We start from the raw sequence: 15528 nt of genomic DNA, 5'->3' as shown, positions 1-15528 counted from the left end.
CAAGGTTATGTTATTGGTTCTGTATGTAAACGACATTCTACTCATTGGGAATGATGTAGGAATGTTGACTACGGTGAAAGTGTGGCTTTCACAGCAATTCTCCATGAAAGATCTTGGAGAAGCCTCCTATATATTGGTTCTTTGACTCTATAGAGATAGATCGAATTGGATAATAGGATTATCCCAATCTACTTACAGTGACAGAATTGTCAAGAGATACAGCATGGAGAACTCCAAGAAAGGAATAATTCCTTTTAGGCATGGAGTCACTCTCTCCAAGAAGATGTCTCCCAAGAACTCTGAGGAGATTGAGGGCATGAAGGACATTCCCTATGCCTCAGCCATAGGGAGCATCATGTATGCCATGCTGTGTACTCATCCTGACACAGCTTAGGTAGTGAGTGTAGTAAGCAGATTTTAGGCTAACCCAGGGTAGGAGCACTGGACTGCTGTGAAAAACATACTCAAGTACCTTCGAAAGACAAAAGATTTTTGTCTGGTATTTGATGGTAGTTCACTATAGATCCAGGGGTATACTGATGCCGATTTCCAATTCGATCCATATGATAGAAAGTCTACATCTAGGTATGTTTTCACGATAGGATCGTGTGTTGTTTACTGGAAATCAGCAAATAGGGGTCCACGACAGACTCCACAACCGAAGCCGAATACATTGCTGCAAGTGAAGTTGCCAAGGAAGCCATGTGGATGAAGAAGTTCATTCACGAATTGGGAGTAGTTCCATCCAACACATCACCCATTCCCTTGTTCTGTGACAACAATGGAAAGATTGGTCAGGCTAAGGAGCCATGAGCCCACTTGAAGTCGAAGTACATCGAGAGAAAGTACCACATACTGCGGGAAATTTTTGGTAGAGGGGACGTCCTGATTCAGAAGGTAGTGTCAACAGAGAATGTAGAAGACCCATTAACTAAGCCACTAACACAGAAAGTGTTTAAGAAACACGTGGAAAGCATGGGACTCCAGCTTGTATCAGATTGGACCTAAGTGCAAGTGGGAGCTATTAGACAGTTGTATGCCCTTAGCTCCAATCAGAATGATGTACATTATGAATTTATTGTTAATGAATAAAGTATATATTTGATTCATGTTCCTGTAGTGTGTTTCTGTTTAATACCCTTAAACTGGACACTTATGAGACTCGTGTTAGTTTAGAATGTTCACAGTCGTTGGATAAGTCTAGGGAGATTTATCCTACCAAGGTTGACATTGGTGTGCTGCCAATTGTTGGGGTGGCCTGTCTCAGTCGCTAGGGTGAGACCCAAGGCACATGCAGTGTAGGATTAATTGAATTTTTGAATCAGACCAGATTTCTAATATTGGCCTAGACTTTGGAGATTGATGGGCAAAACTGAAAAGTTACACCTGACCCCTAGACTCGATTATGATACTACACTAGGTGTTGGATTGGGCTGTCTTTGGTATGCCAATTAGTGAGATCCTTAGCGGGGATCAAAACCTGGGTATATTGGGACAGTCTGAGAATTCATCTGAGTGGGTGATCATAGTGACAGGATCAGCCCCTTTGTCGGGCAAAGGTAATGATTGGGGATGCACTCTCTCTGATGGAAACCAAGTCTGCCGTTAGCCGATTTCAATCGTTAAGATTTATTTTGTAAAATATATTTTATATGAGATATAAAAGTATATATATTATGGTTTCCAAACGTTTGCAAAAGGTTTTAATTCCCGGGATCCATGTGAATAGAGAGTGCATTACTGTTCCTTGCAACCGAGGGAGAGGTCCTCTCTTGTCGGGTAGTGTTTGATCATTATGGGCTGAGAGGTTAAGTGTAATACCATTGAGAGTAATATTTGATGTGCTAATCTTGCCGTTGCCCACGGTCCCTGGGTGTTACAAGGTGTTTGGCGCAGTGACCACTTAGGGTAAGTGTTGGGCCTATAGATTCCATGCGATGGGATTCAGGGGGTGCATTATCCATAATAGTGTATTCGGCCAGGCCTTGTAACAAAGGCTGGGTTGATCCCATGTGGCTAATGTGTAGATCAATGTGTGGGTCCCACACCATACAATGAAAGCCAACTAGGTAGCAGTTTAGAAGGCTAAGTGAGCACATAACCTTAATGGGCCTAAAGCCCATTTTGAATAGGGCTGATTTGATCAGTTAAATAAGGGGTGAATTCTAGGATTGGATTAGCAGATAGGATAGGATCTTAACCCTATCCACTCAGAGAGTCCAGATCTAAATGTGATTAATATTTGAAAACCTCCTAATGAGATTAGGAGAAGGCTGGTCTAATCTGCAGATAAGATAAGGGTCTACCCTTATCACTTAAGGGGAATTCTGATCCAAATATGATTTGGATCAACAACTCCTAATGGGATTAGGAGCTGATCCCTTTAAGATTATAAAAGGAGGAGGGGGCGACAACCTTTAGACACACAAGATATCACCTGTCTTCAGAGCTGAAATCATAGAAGAGAGAATTCGGTACATCTACGAAAATTCTCTCTTGCCGCCTCCTTCTTGCTGCCGCCTTACCAACCAGTTCGATCTCCAGTTTAGTGGGAGAAATCAAGATTGGATCTTGATATTAGTTCCTTGTGAAGGGACTGATAGGAAGCTATGCTCACATGCCATTCTGCTTATTCTTGCGAAGGATTAGGTTCTTAGGAAGAACCCTACTGATTCTGCTCCATCCTGCACTGCGCCATACTCAGTGGGAGTAGTCTTTGGATCCTTCTTTGGGCGTGAATACCTTCGTTGGGAGATATTATTTCTCCGTATTAGGTATATCTCTCTCCTACTACTTTTGTTCAGATCTGGTTCGACTCTTGGTTCAAGATTGATCTTTGAAAAATATGATTTTTCTAAAATAGGGAATATGATTCGCAGTAGGATGGAGAGAAATTTTTGAAATTCGCCCATTCTATTCTACAAGATTCGGGTGTCCATACGATGGATATCTCATCCCTTCATCTAGTACCCGAACTTTTGAAATGCTGTCAATTTAGTACCTACTATTAATGGGCTATTAGTTTTCTATATCACATGACCTCATGTGCCATTTAATATTTTTAAAAAGTCAAAATTACCCTATTAATAAAATACAATGTTCATTATCTTCTTTCTCACGAAAATAAAAATAGATCTCAAGCTCTCAACAGTCCAGACGAAAATTGAAGAGTTTGCTTGTGCTTGTCGCTCACTATCCTTCGCCCGAACTGTAAACCGCCGGCATGGAATGAAGAAGCGATGGCCATCAGAGATAGACGTTAAGTTTCTGAACTGGAAGCAGGTCAAGGAATTGGTCGATAGAGATCTCGGTGCGAGAGAAGGTGGTGCCTTTTTGCACAGATGATGAAGGTTTGAAGAACAAAAGGTGACCTTTGGTGCGGTGGCCATTGTCTATCAAACTCCCACCTTTGTATCGCAACACAATTCCCTTCCTTGTTATAGATTTTGGATGGATATCTTATTTGTTGGCATCGACTCCATTATCATCACATATTGAGGTTGAATGAGCTAAAACACATATTGTATGATGATACCATACGTCTTCACTATGATTTCTGGGTTGTGATTGACTATACAAATTGATAAGTATACCTGCAACAAAATAATGTCAGCCTACTAGGAGTAAGTGGTTGTACATGATGTCAAGAGTAACCATGATTGATTGATTTAATAAATTTGTAACCTGCCCCCTTTCTCATTTCATTGATTTCCTTGTATTCTCTAATTTTCATGGACATCTCTGTATCACCAATTCCAGAATAGAAGCTTGATGCCTGCAACAACACTGTAGGATTGTCTGGGTTGAGCTCCAGCAAAGCTATTGCAACTCTTCTTCCTACCTTCTCATTTCGATGTACTATACAACTATGCATCAGGGAGCTCCACATTACTAAATCACCCTTAACTGGTGAGCATTTTAGCAACACTTTTGCTTCCTCTAACAAGCCTGCTCCCCCTAGAAGATCAACCATGCATGAATAGTGCCTCTTGTCTGGGTAGACGTCATGGATGGTTTCCATTGATTCAAATATTAATTGCTCTTCTCTCACCAAACCTGAGTGACTACAACCCACAACCCATTAACACAAACAAGAATGTTGCAACATCTGGCTTCAGACTCTCCTGGATCATGGTCTCAAGCATCTTGAGGCCCTCTCTACTCATTCTATGTCGAGCATAAGCATATATCAAATAGTAGAAAGTAACACCATTTGGATCAACCCCAACATCTGATTTCATCTTCAAGTAGAATCCTTGCACCTCATATGATGGATCCAGTTGACAGAACCCACAAAGAACCAAATTCCATGTTGCTAAACTTCTACTAGGCAATTCATTGAACAACTGCATAGGAGGGTTAAGATATGAAGCTTGCGGGTATAGATCAATCAATGCGGACCCAACAAACAAGTTTGCGTTGAACCCAAGCAAAACCACTATGCAATGAAATTGAAGGCCTTCTTGGTAGAACCCAACATTATTGCAAATACCCAAAATTAAAGAACATGTGGATGGGCTTTATCTAAGGCCTCGAGAAACCATTTCTTTTAAGAGATCAAGGGCCAGCTCTGGAAACCCATGGCGAGCATGATCAGCTATTACCAAGTTATAGAAGACGACATCACGGACATGCATTGCTTCAAACATCTCAATGGTTGAATCAAGACGGCCACATTTGATCAAGTTATCGATCGTTTGGTTGCAGGAGAACACACCCACGTGATAACTTCCATCCAGCTCCAATAAAGAAGCTCGGGTTGTTGGTTTTGGTATAACAACGACGACAATCAGTCGGGCAAAGCTTAATAGACTTCTTGTTTGCATTCGCATTGCTTGCAATCGCAAGCGCCTTTGGTTTTGATTTTAGCGAATAGGTTGATAAAGACAATTAGATTATATTTTAATGGTATTTTTGTCTTTTCACGTGCCATTTAACAGTTGATTAACGAATTCGGGTACTAAATTGGCACTTGACCTAAAGTATAGGGTACCTATTGGGAATTTTCCCTACCCAAAATTACCTTTAACTAAAATTACCAAAATGACCCTCCTTTTAAAAATACTAGAATTGCCAAAATACCCTTGACCAAGTTACCCGAATTACCCTTGACCTAATTCCCATATTACCCCAAGTTTCTAGAAAATACCAAGTCGATACCCCCAAACCCTACCTTACCTATTATAACACCCCTTTTTTCTCAATTTTCGTTTAGAAACCACCCTTCCTTCCCATTATAAATAAGGGTCACTATTCCCAAAGAGGGAGGTCGAGAAGGCAAAGCTTGAGGAGGAGGGTCTCTTCGAATACAGAAGGGGAAACTCTCTTAGGATTTTTCCTTCGAGCCGCCAACATAAGAGTTAGAGAGAGAGAGAGAGTTTCAGCAGGGAGGGGTGCAAGAAAAAAAAGGAGGCAAGAGAGTGTTCCAAGAGTAAGAGACGCAAAAACTAAGAAAACTCAAAGGAAAGTGAGAAAGAGAAGGAAAAAAGTTTGAGAGGGAGAGAGGAGTGGTGATTCAAGGCAGAACCCACGATCCTCATCTCCCTATCGGTGCTATCATCCTTTGTTCAGCGTGCTTCGACCTGCTCTACCATTGACCCACCACAGCTTGCCTTTAAAACCTTAACTTACCATTGTTCTGCCATCGTCCTGCTCCCACTACCACTCTCGAACTGCCGAGTTAGGAGTTACATATCATTCATCGAGCTCTCCAAACCCAGGCTTCACTAGTTCTGCGAATACCAACATCATTGGTTCTTGTAAAGGTTACAGGAGGTAAATCTTCTACCTCCCCCTTTTTATTTTATTTATTTTTTGAGAGTCTTTTTTAATAGTTGAATAATTAAATCTAATAATCTACCTTTGTTTTCTTTATCTCAGTTTTTTGCCATCGACTTAATCAGTTCTTTGTAGCTAGATTTCGAGTGGGAATTGGGTATTAACTAGCATTTGGAGAAGGAAGTTATCACGCTTTCTCCACTCCTCAGACTTACCAGCCGAGTATGAAGGTAAGTATTCTAATAGAAAAGGGGTAGGGATTCTCACCCTTTTGCTCAAGTCCCTGCATCCAAAAGGAATTGGTCTAAAGGAGGGGGAAGATGCAATTTCAATAACACCTTTCCAATTTGCTAGAAAATATAGATTACCAATCCGCTAAGATGTAGTGCTTCCATATTTTTTAAACAAAATTAAATTAAAAACAAAGTCGGAGAGGGGAAATCTGGTGTTCACATTAACAAGAGAGAGGGGTGCTTAACCCCTTCCCTCCCTCCCTCTCTCTCTCTCTTAACTTACCCGGAATAGCCTTGTCTCGAACAGGTAGTGTGGAATCACTATAAATTCCAAAACGTTTTGCCTATTTTAATTTTAGGAGACCCATCACTCCCCATTATTGATTTTTGATGGGTAGCGATTCCATAACTTCAGCCATGAAGTGAACTTCTGGGGTCATTTTCTCAACGTTCACAATGCTTCACAGTAATGCTCAGGGTAATATAGACATAGTTAACACTCAACCTCACATCCCTCCTAATACAGAGGAAACTTGGTAGCTCTCTATTATCTGTCGTCTTTTTCCCCATTTAGTTTGATGAGGTAGTTCAAGGGCTCTATGAGCTTTGGAACTTAGGCCTTAATCAACTGTTGTTAGCTCCTTCTCTTCGTGGACATTTTCGTCTAAATTTTAGATATGAAGAGGATTACATAAGAGTTCGAAACAATGACCCTTGGACATTAAATGGTCAATGGGTTCTCATGCAACCATTGGTTCCTGGATGACCCCAATATGCTTGGAACCTTTAGGAGGTTGAACCATGTGTTCAAATTCATGATATTCCTTTTGAAAATTTATCAGTAGACATTGGGCGTACCCTGTTCGAGCGATTGGGTCCTACCTGTTTCATTTATGTAGTTCAAAATTATATTCATAAAAGGGTAACAATTTCAGTCAACCAACCTCTAAAAACTGGGTGTTTTGTGAGTATTCATAACTGAGTTACGTATCAGTACGAAGATCTACCTTGAACCCGTTACTTGTGTGGGAAAATAGGTCATCTCTTCAAATGTTAATCTAAAGAGTTAGAAATATTTCTCCCATGTGGGATACAAAGAACTATATATGGGAGTGTGCTATAGTGTATTACATTGAATCATGGATTTTGTATTCTAGACATAAGTTATTTTCTAACCATCCAACAAAGGGCCTTTACCTTACAATGATCACAAGTCTTGGTGTTCTAGAATTAAGTCCAGATCTTTACCAGTTTTGCACAAGACTAAAGCCAACATTCTCTTGCTTGGCATTCCAAGACTTTACCATTGCACCACCAATGGCCCCCTCATCCAACCAATTTAATGGCTTGGACTAAGCACCGACTTTCAAGTTCAATAATTTATTGGAGCTAAATTTTTCACAAAGTAAATAAAGAATATCCTAGAACTTGTTGAAGATAGTCAATTCAATTAGGAAATTGCTTCACTGGTTCTATTTTTGAACTATTACCCATTTGCTTTTGGTATTTGGATTCTTGAGATTGTTGTACAGATGCGTGCATTCATCGCACATTTGATCTAGCCTTGCACCACACCTAATAAGTGCATATAAGTTGAAAAGCTTACATGATTAAACCTTGAGATATTCCATTATTTATCTCTCAATGCATGCCAATACTTTTGAGCAATAAATCCCAACGAAGAAAAATTGGTTGGTATCCTAACAGATCTGAAAGCCATGTAACCATAAAAGATGGACATGGCATAAAAGTTGTAGCTATTGTGTCCTTACACTCCTTGTATTAGGCTTATATACTTTAGTTGCCATCTTATTTCTCATGTACATATGGATTTAAGTTGTTAGGTAAATTGATTGGCAAGGACAAGATACCCTCAATTGTATTGATGTTGCATAGTGATGATCTATTTAATAATGAAATAATAGTTGGGAAAAGAATAGACTTGGGCTCGCTTATAATGTGTGGACAAGTTTCAGGCCTTCTTTCAACCAACATCTCAACTCTCATAACCTTTACTCCCTTTTGGTCATCCTTTTCAATGGATTAGAGTTTCCTCTGGTCCTCTCACTAGATTGAAGGTAGCCCCAACATAGGCAACAAACATCTCCATTGAACACAAGTTTTAGAAGAAGAAAGAGCCTAAAGAGAATATGCATGGGAGAGCTTAAAGAGATTTACTTAGTTTCTAAGAAAGTGTGAGAAATACCAATGGTGTTCCACCACAAATCAAAGGTGGACTAGACATAATATTGTTAGCTACATATTAATCACCTCCTAACATTGGACTTGAATGATTGAATGCCCAAATTTCCAACCAAGTAAACATTTACAATGATGGACAAGAAAAATTGGCCAAGCCCATTGGTACAAGTAATTTTCACTCTCATTTTAATTTCTTTTTTGTAACATTAGACTTGTATGCTCACATTGGCCTCAAATACCCAATCTGTGAACTTGAAATTTTTTTCTTGGTGTGTGGCTGATTTCAGGATTGAGTTTACATGAAGCCACCAACTTACTAAAAAATATACCTAAATGGGTTTGATGGGCTTAGTTAAGGATGCATGAGACATGTGATCATATGAAAGTCATTTGATGCCAAGGATTAATGAATGAATATATGAAAGTCATTTGCACCTTGCTTGCCTTTACTTGTGGTTCTTCATACCCTAAATGAGGATGATCATCTTCTCCCCAATGAACTTCGCCAACATCCTTGACCCATCTTGATAAGGTCTTACCATGATAGCAATGAGGGCATATAATGCCATTATAGGAGGATAACGAAATTATAAAACCACCATACCTACTATATCTTTCTTTGATTGTCAAATGATATTACTTATTTATAATGGTTTTTGCATGTCTTTATATTTAAAATTATCATTTTAATTCCTTCTTGGTAAATTTTTACCAAGATATATATTTTGAAGATATATGCCAAATGGCCATTAAGATATATATTTTTTGAAGAATAAGATAAAATTCATTAGAAAAGAAAAAAGAATATATTAGGAAGGTGATAAGGCATCACTCAAAGAGGAAATGAACTCAAGGGCTCAACAATGATGTCACATATCCCATACTAATACCCTTAGAACCAAATGACAAAAACTTACAATTTTTCTCTAAACAATCTCGATCATAGTCCAATAAAACATACCAAGAGATCCAAATGGAGCAAAAATGTCCAAACCCACCCCTAAGCGAGAAACCTAAAGCCTCCTTGCTTCACAACCTAAACCTCAATCGCCCACCACAAATTTATCCCCTCGACTTGAAACATCTTCGTCCCAGTGCTTGTCACTGTCCCAATTAGTTGTTTTTTGTTCATCTTCTCTTCCCTTTTCCTTCTTTCAAACTCCTCAAAGGCCCTTTTGGCAAACTCCTCCCCACCCCAGAAAAGTAAACTCAGGCTCTTTCCAATCGTGACCTCTCCACTCACCTAGTTCTAAAGAGTTTCATTCCCAGTCTTGTTGTCTCTTACCAACAACAGAGTCATCAGCAAACACTTTTTCTTTCTGTTGCTCCTTTTCTAACTAAGAGGACCTAGGTTGGCAATGCATCATTGTCTCCCTACTATCAGTGCCAGATGTCCTACTGCTTATAGATCTTCTCCTCTTAGAAATCCATTAGAAGTTTTTCATGGGACTTGTCCCTGCTAGGCCAAGTTTTAGCCTAGAGAATATCTTTGTCACATGCATTGCATTAGGATTTTTCGAACTACAAGGTTTTTTGTTGATTACCTCATGTATCTGGTACTTTTCCTTTTTGTTAAACTTGCTCCTATAACCCACATTCGCCTCAAATCTTCCTTCCATCACCTCCTCAGATTTAGATCCATCCTTATCACGACTCCCCTCCAAATTCATTGTGCCTTTTTCATCACCTCCTTCCCCTTTCCTTTATTCTCACAATCTCTCTCAAGTGCATCACCATTAGAGACATGTCCTTCCCCCGTCTCCTCCTCCCCCCCTTCCAACCCCTATAATCCCACGTGGATATCCACTCCCAACTTCAACACAGTTGGCTCACTAGAGTTCTTGCTCCCATCTAAAACTTTAGGCATGATGGAGTTGCCAAAAACCTTAGGGCTTCTACCATCTAGGGTACTGTCATGGAGCGTTTTCTTTGCTAACATTGTTGAGTTGCTCTCATGATTCATGCTTATTTTACCAATGATACTTTTCTTGTTGGATTTGTCATACTTGGCAATCACCTAGATCCATGTCTCTCCCTTTCTTTTTCTACTTACGTTCGGAGCACTTCTCACCATCGGTTCTCTTATCTTAAACTTTGGTCTTTGAATATCTAGCACCTTCTTTTTGAAATCTGTGACCTTCCTCTGATTCTTTTTCCTTCCCTTTACTGTTTCACCATTGCATTCCTTATCTTCGTTGACGATTACAATAGGTTGAGACGCTAGCTTCAAACTTAACCCTTGTATAGAGGTAGATGATGATAAACGAATTGATTCGTCCCAGTCATGTGATTCCTTAAGTACTCACATGACCTATTATCGCAATCAAAGTGCAACTAGTACAATTATCTCTAATATATCCTTGATTTATTATTTATGATTGCCACATGTCCTTGCATTTGCAATTAGTCCGATAGGTCCAACTTGGTAAAGTTTTATTAGGTTGGCAAATATAGTCTTTTATTGCCAGATGGAATATAAAGAGAAGTTAGGTAAATGGGAGGGGGTGGAGGATCAAAAAAGTTTCACTTGGTCAAATGGGAGGAAGCGTGTAGGTTAAAAAAGGAGGGAGGTTTGGGGATGAGAAAAGTAAAATTTTTCAACAAGGTCCTTTTAAGTAAATGGCTGTGGAGATTTGGACAAGAGGGAGGCATTACATAGGAGGGTAGTGATTAGGAAGGGTATGAGATAAGTGTATAAAAGGGTATCTTGAAATTTAGTTAAATTAAAAGTAGGGTAAGGAATTAGGATAATGCTTTTGGGAAGATGAGGTCATTGGTTTGGAAAGTTGTTTGAGGTGTTCCCCAAGCTTTATAAGCTAACATATCAACATGTAACCATTGATCAGTGTTATGAGTGGAGGGCAGCAAGTGATCTGGAGTCCAAACCATTATTAACTAAGAAGTGGAAGAATGCATTCTATTATTAGAAAAGTTATAAGAGATAGAGATATCTAAAGGCATAGCAGGAGTATGGTGGAAAGAATGCAGAGATGGAAGATTGTCAGTTAAATCAATGTTTTGATAGTAAGGAGTGGGTAACCTGATCTTAACTTGGATTCTCAATCTTCCAAAGTTTGACCAAGTGCTTAAATTTGATTTGGTTGAGGATTTTTTGGGCACTTTAGAACTAATTTCATGTAATTTTGATTCCTTTTCAGTTTGGTCTAATCTTTATAATGGTTTGTCAAGTTAACAAATCATTTATTGATATGTACCATGTGTCCTCACTCATACCTATATTTGTAAATACGTACTAAAATAGGTTGGAATATGACTTCACTATTAAAATAACTTCAACCTCAAATGTTTCATTAACTAAGATATATAGATTGAATTTTCATACAAAACATTTGACAAGACTCATTTTAGTCATACTTTTTTCATTTAGAATGTAAGGTACAATCTATTACCAACAGTTCTCTCATGCATATTCTCCTCATTCAAAATGTCGTAATTGCTAATTTGGTAACAATTTACGAAGTTAGGACTGGGGGATTAATTTCAAGAGTGATGACATATGACAACCATCATTAATGTTTAATATTGTTATATAATGAATCAAATGTGGACTACACACAATGGTGTCAATTACACTTCTACCATGTTCTCACAATTTCCTTAAATGCCAAATTGATAAACATTTATGAAAATGAGTATAAGGCATTGATTAAGTTTATTGATGAGGATATAACCATCCTCAATTGGAATTAATGTTGCAATATAAATATTTGATTTATGTCACCTAATAATGTCAGTTATTATATTCTCACCCATTATTCCATTATTGTGATATGTCTTAACTACTATCTTGGTAAAAGTTTACCAAGATGAGTTTGATTTATTGGCTAAATTGATTAGCATGGACATGACACTCTTTATGTTGCACAGTGATGCCTATAGACAATAACATGATTTGATTTATATCACATAAATCTTTTACCAAGATGGGTGTGAGTCATTGACTACTCGTGTCATACTTTGTGTTATTCACCCATTTCCTTAGATGGCTTAAGCACCAACCTACTAATCTTTTACCAAGGTGGATGTGAGTCACTAACTAAGTTCATTGGTGAAGATATAATCATTTTCACTTGAATTTGATGTTGCCGCATCAAGGTTTGATTTGTATCACATAATAGTTTCAAATATCGCATGTACACCTAATCTTGCATTAGAATTCTATGTTTGAACTTATCTTAATAAATGTTTACCAATGTTTCTGATTTATTGGTGAAATTGCTTGGCAAGGACATAATACCCTCCATCTCCCTTCATGTTGCATTGTGATTTTGTCATAAGCAAGAACATGATAGTGCCAGTTATTACCGGCTCAGTCTTTACATTCTAGCATTATCTGTCATGATTGCTAGCCTTGTAAAAAATTATCAAGATAGGTTTGGGATATATACATACTAATATTATGATGCCAATTATATGATAGTCATGCTCTCACCTTATCCTTGAATGCCATAAATGCCAATTTGATAAACTTTTATTATGATGGAAATGATGCATTGGCTAAATTTATTGGTAAGGACATAGCTAAATGTAGAGTCTTAGGCTCTTCTAGGTTAAATAATTTTTTTCTATGGGTGACCAACATTTATTTCAATTCCTTCCTATTGTCTATCTTACCAATGATGTAATAGTGTTTCAATTATCATGTTTCATCATAGCTAAGCATGTTTTTAATGAAGGGTAAATTTCTTAAACTACCCTTATGGTTTACCTAATTGACTAACTATACCCGTATTGTTTGAAAATTGATTGAGGCTACCCCTACTGTTTCTCACAATTGACTAACTCTATTCTCACCGTTAACTTCCATCAAAACCCAAGCAAAATGCCTAAACTACCCTACAGCTTAAAAAATTCAGAGCTCTAAGCCTAAGACAACCCTATAACTTCCATTGTTGGGTGAAATTACATGGACCTCCAACCTCCAAGAGCAGCTTTCCACTAAAATCCTAGCAATTATGAAGGCAATGTCCATTCAGATAAAGCTAGACCAGATGCTCGATAGAGGAATAATTGAGTTGGCTACAATCAACTTTGAGGCTGCGAAGTAAGGGTTCAGCGGCAACAAAGGCCTTAACAAATCAATCGATGGAGCTATATCCTAAAATAGGGATCCATATTTAAGAAATAAATGAACGAACAAATACATCTAGGGTAGTTTCTTATTAAGCTCTAGAACAAGCAAATCGTAGATATCGAAGCCCTTCCGTGGTGAAGGATTAGCTTACTTACGAGCAGATGGAAACAAGGGTGGAATGAGAGGACTTGAGAAGTGTAGGTGCAACCTTCACCCTTCCTTCTGGTTTGTTTTAGCATGGAAAAGTGGGAAAACCACACCCAACGGACAAAGCCAATGTTTAATGTCTAAGATTGTGGCTTTCTCTAGTGCATACGGTGCAAATACAATGTATTTTTCTCTAGTGATCTGGTGTTGACGGAGACTGTGGGAGGAAGATAAAGGGAAAAGAGTGAGGTTGGAGGATGAAGGGTGTGCTGGGTAAAGAGGAAGGAGACAAGGGTAGTTTTGGGTTTTAAACATTTTAAACGTCACATGATGTCACACGCATATGGATTTTAATGGAATATTAACAGATGTTAAAGATAAGGGTAGAGTTAGTCCAATTGTGAGAAACTGTAGGTGTAATATTGGTTAATTTACAAACAGTAAGGGTACACTTAGTCAATTAGCTAAACCATAAGGGTTGTTTAAGAAATTTACCCTTTAATGAATTACATTACTTTCCTCCATCTAAGATGTGCTTATTGGTGTGTATCACCAAAATCGACATGAGGTTGTTTGGTTGCATAGTAATTGTTATTCATTTTTTTTTTGTGAATGGTGTGCCTATTTGTTTGAACTATTGGGACATACAGTCATTGTTAAGACATACAATCATCATCATTTAGACTAGGGAGGAAGCTTGAAACATTTATGACAGCTGATGTATCTTTGATTTTGGGTTTGCTAGTGAGAGGCAAATTTGTAGATTTGTACATGGTCCTACACACATTACATCTATAAAGTAAAATCTTTGACAAAATGTGATACGATGGGGTGATTTAGAAGAAAAAATTAGGGAGTTGTTATGAAACAATAAGGCAGGAAGGAAATATGTCCCAAAGTTGCTTATTGTCTATATATTGGGCCAATTCCTTTTTACAAAGACATGCTATATCATTAACTATAAATGGTTTGAGTACGCCGATAAGCTCAAAGAATTGAGAGATGTGATTGGGGTGGTGTTTTTCATAGGGAGCTACTAAAGAGTTTGAATGACGTATCTATGTCAATGATGAAGGAGCCACCACCCAAATTAGGGTGGTTATGTGGTTGTGCTACTGTACTCATTGTAAGTTTACATTTTGTATAAAAAGTACTTTCATTTAATAAATCTTGTATGCACACATTGAGTGAGTTTTTCTTATCTTTTCACATGCATATTTGGTTGTTTTAATATTCAACTGTATGGATTCCTTTGGTGAGGGATGTATTTCTAGGAAACACAAAATGGTCTAGCACCACTTATCGTCAGAGGAAAACATATAGTGATGCTATTGCCATGCTTACGAATGTTGAAGTAATATAATGGGAATTTATCTATAATGTTAGTATTCCAACATAGATTATTGTTCTGAGAAGATAACACTTCATTTTTTCAAGGTTATTCAAATTTTAATTCTTACCTCTGATAAAGAAGTGGATATATTGGATGATGGAGAAGATGAGGAGGAATGAGCCTCCTCAAATTAGGATTTGGTTTTGGAAATTAAATATCTTAAGTCAAAGGTGGCACAATTAACAGAAGAGAACATTTATCTTAGGTCCTTATTTCCATCACAAGTAGGGGACGAAAATTAAGGTGAGAAAAAAGATCAACCTGAAGGTGTGAGGGATAACATCAATACCATTAGAAATGTTCACTTCATGCGAGAAAGAAAGAAAGCTCATATTTTGTATCTACCATTTGTTAACGAAGGAGCATGAATGATTGAGCAAATGCACATGATTGATGTGAATAGTACAACACCACCATCAAATAAGGAGGTAATCCATACCATTTATATTAACTACAATGGGTTGGAAAAACAAATTTAGACAAGATTTTAACATTTTATATTTTAGGTCATTCATGGAAAGAGATTATGGAGCAGATGCAACGTCAAAGGCCAGTTACCTAAGAGCTAACAATCAGTTATTAGATAGTTTTTATCAACTCCAGTTACTAGGTTTGATTACACATACATTAGAAATTGATAAATAGTATACCCTTGATTTAGTGGTTTATTAATACAGTTT

General features: G+C 37.9%; 1 pseudogene; it reads right to left on the bottom strand.

The window, feature by feature from the left end:
- Positions 1-3643: 3643 nt before the first annotated feature.
- Positions 3644-4832, bottom strand: LOC148866133 (pentatricopeptide repeat-containing protein At2g22070-like; annotated as a pseudogene).
- Positions 4833-15528: the final 10696 nt, after the last annotated feature.

The sequence above is a fragment of the Nelumbo lutea genome, chromosome 3 (assembly GCF_056320005.1).
Source record: "Nelumbo lutea isolate HS-2025 chromosome 3, American lotus-T2T, whole genome shotgun sequence".
NCBI lineage: Eukaryota > Viridiplantae > Streptophyta > Magnoliopsida > Proteales > Nelumbonaceae > Nelumbo > Nelumbo lutea.
Note: the sequence above shows the minus strand (reverse complement) of the source record. Positions and strands in the feature narration are given on the sequence as shown.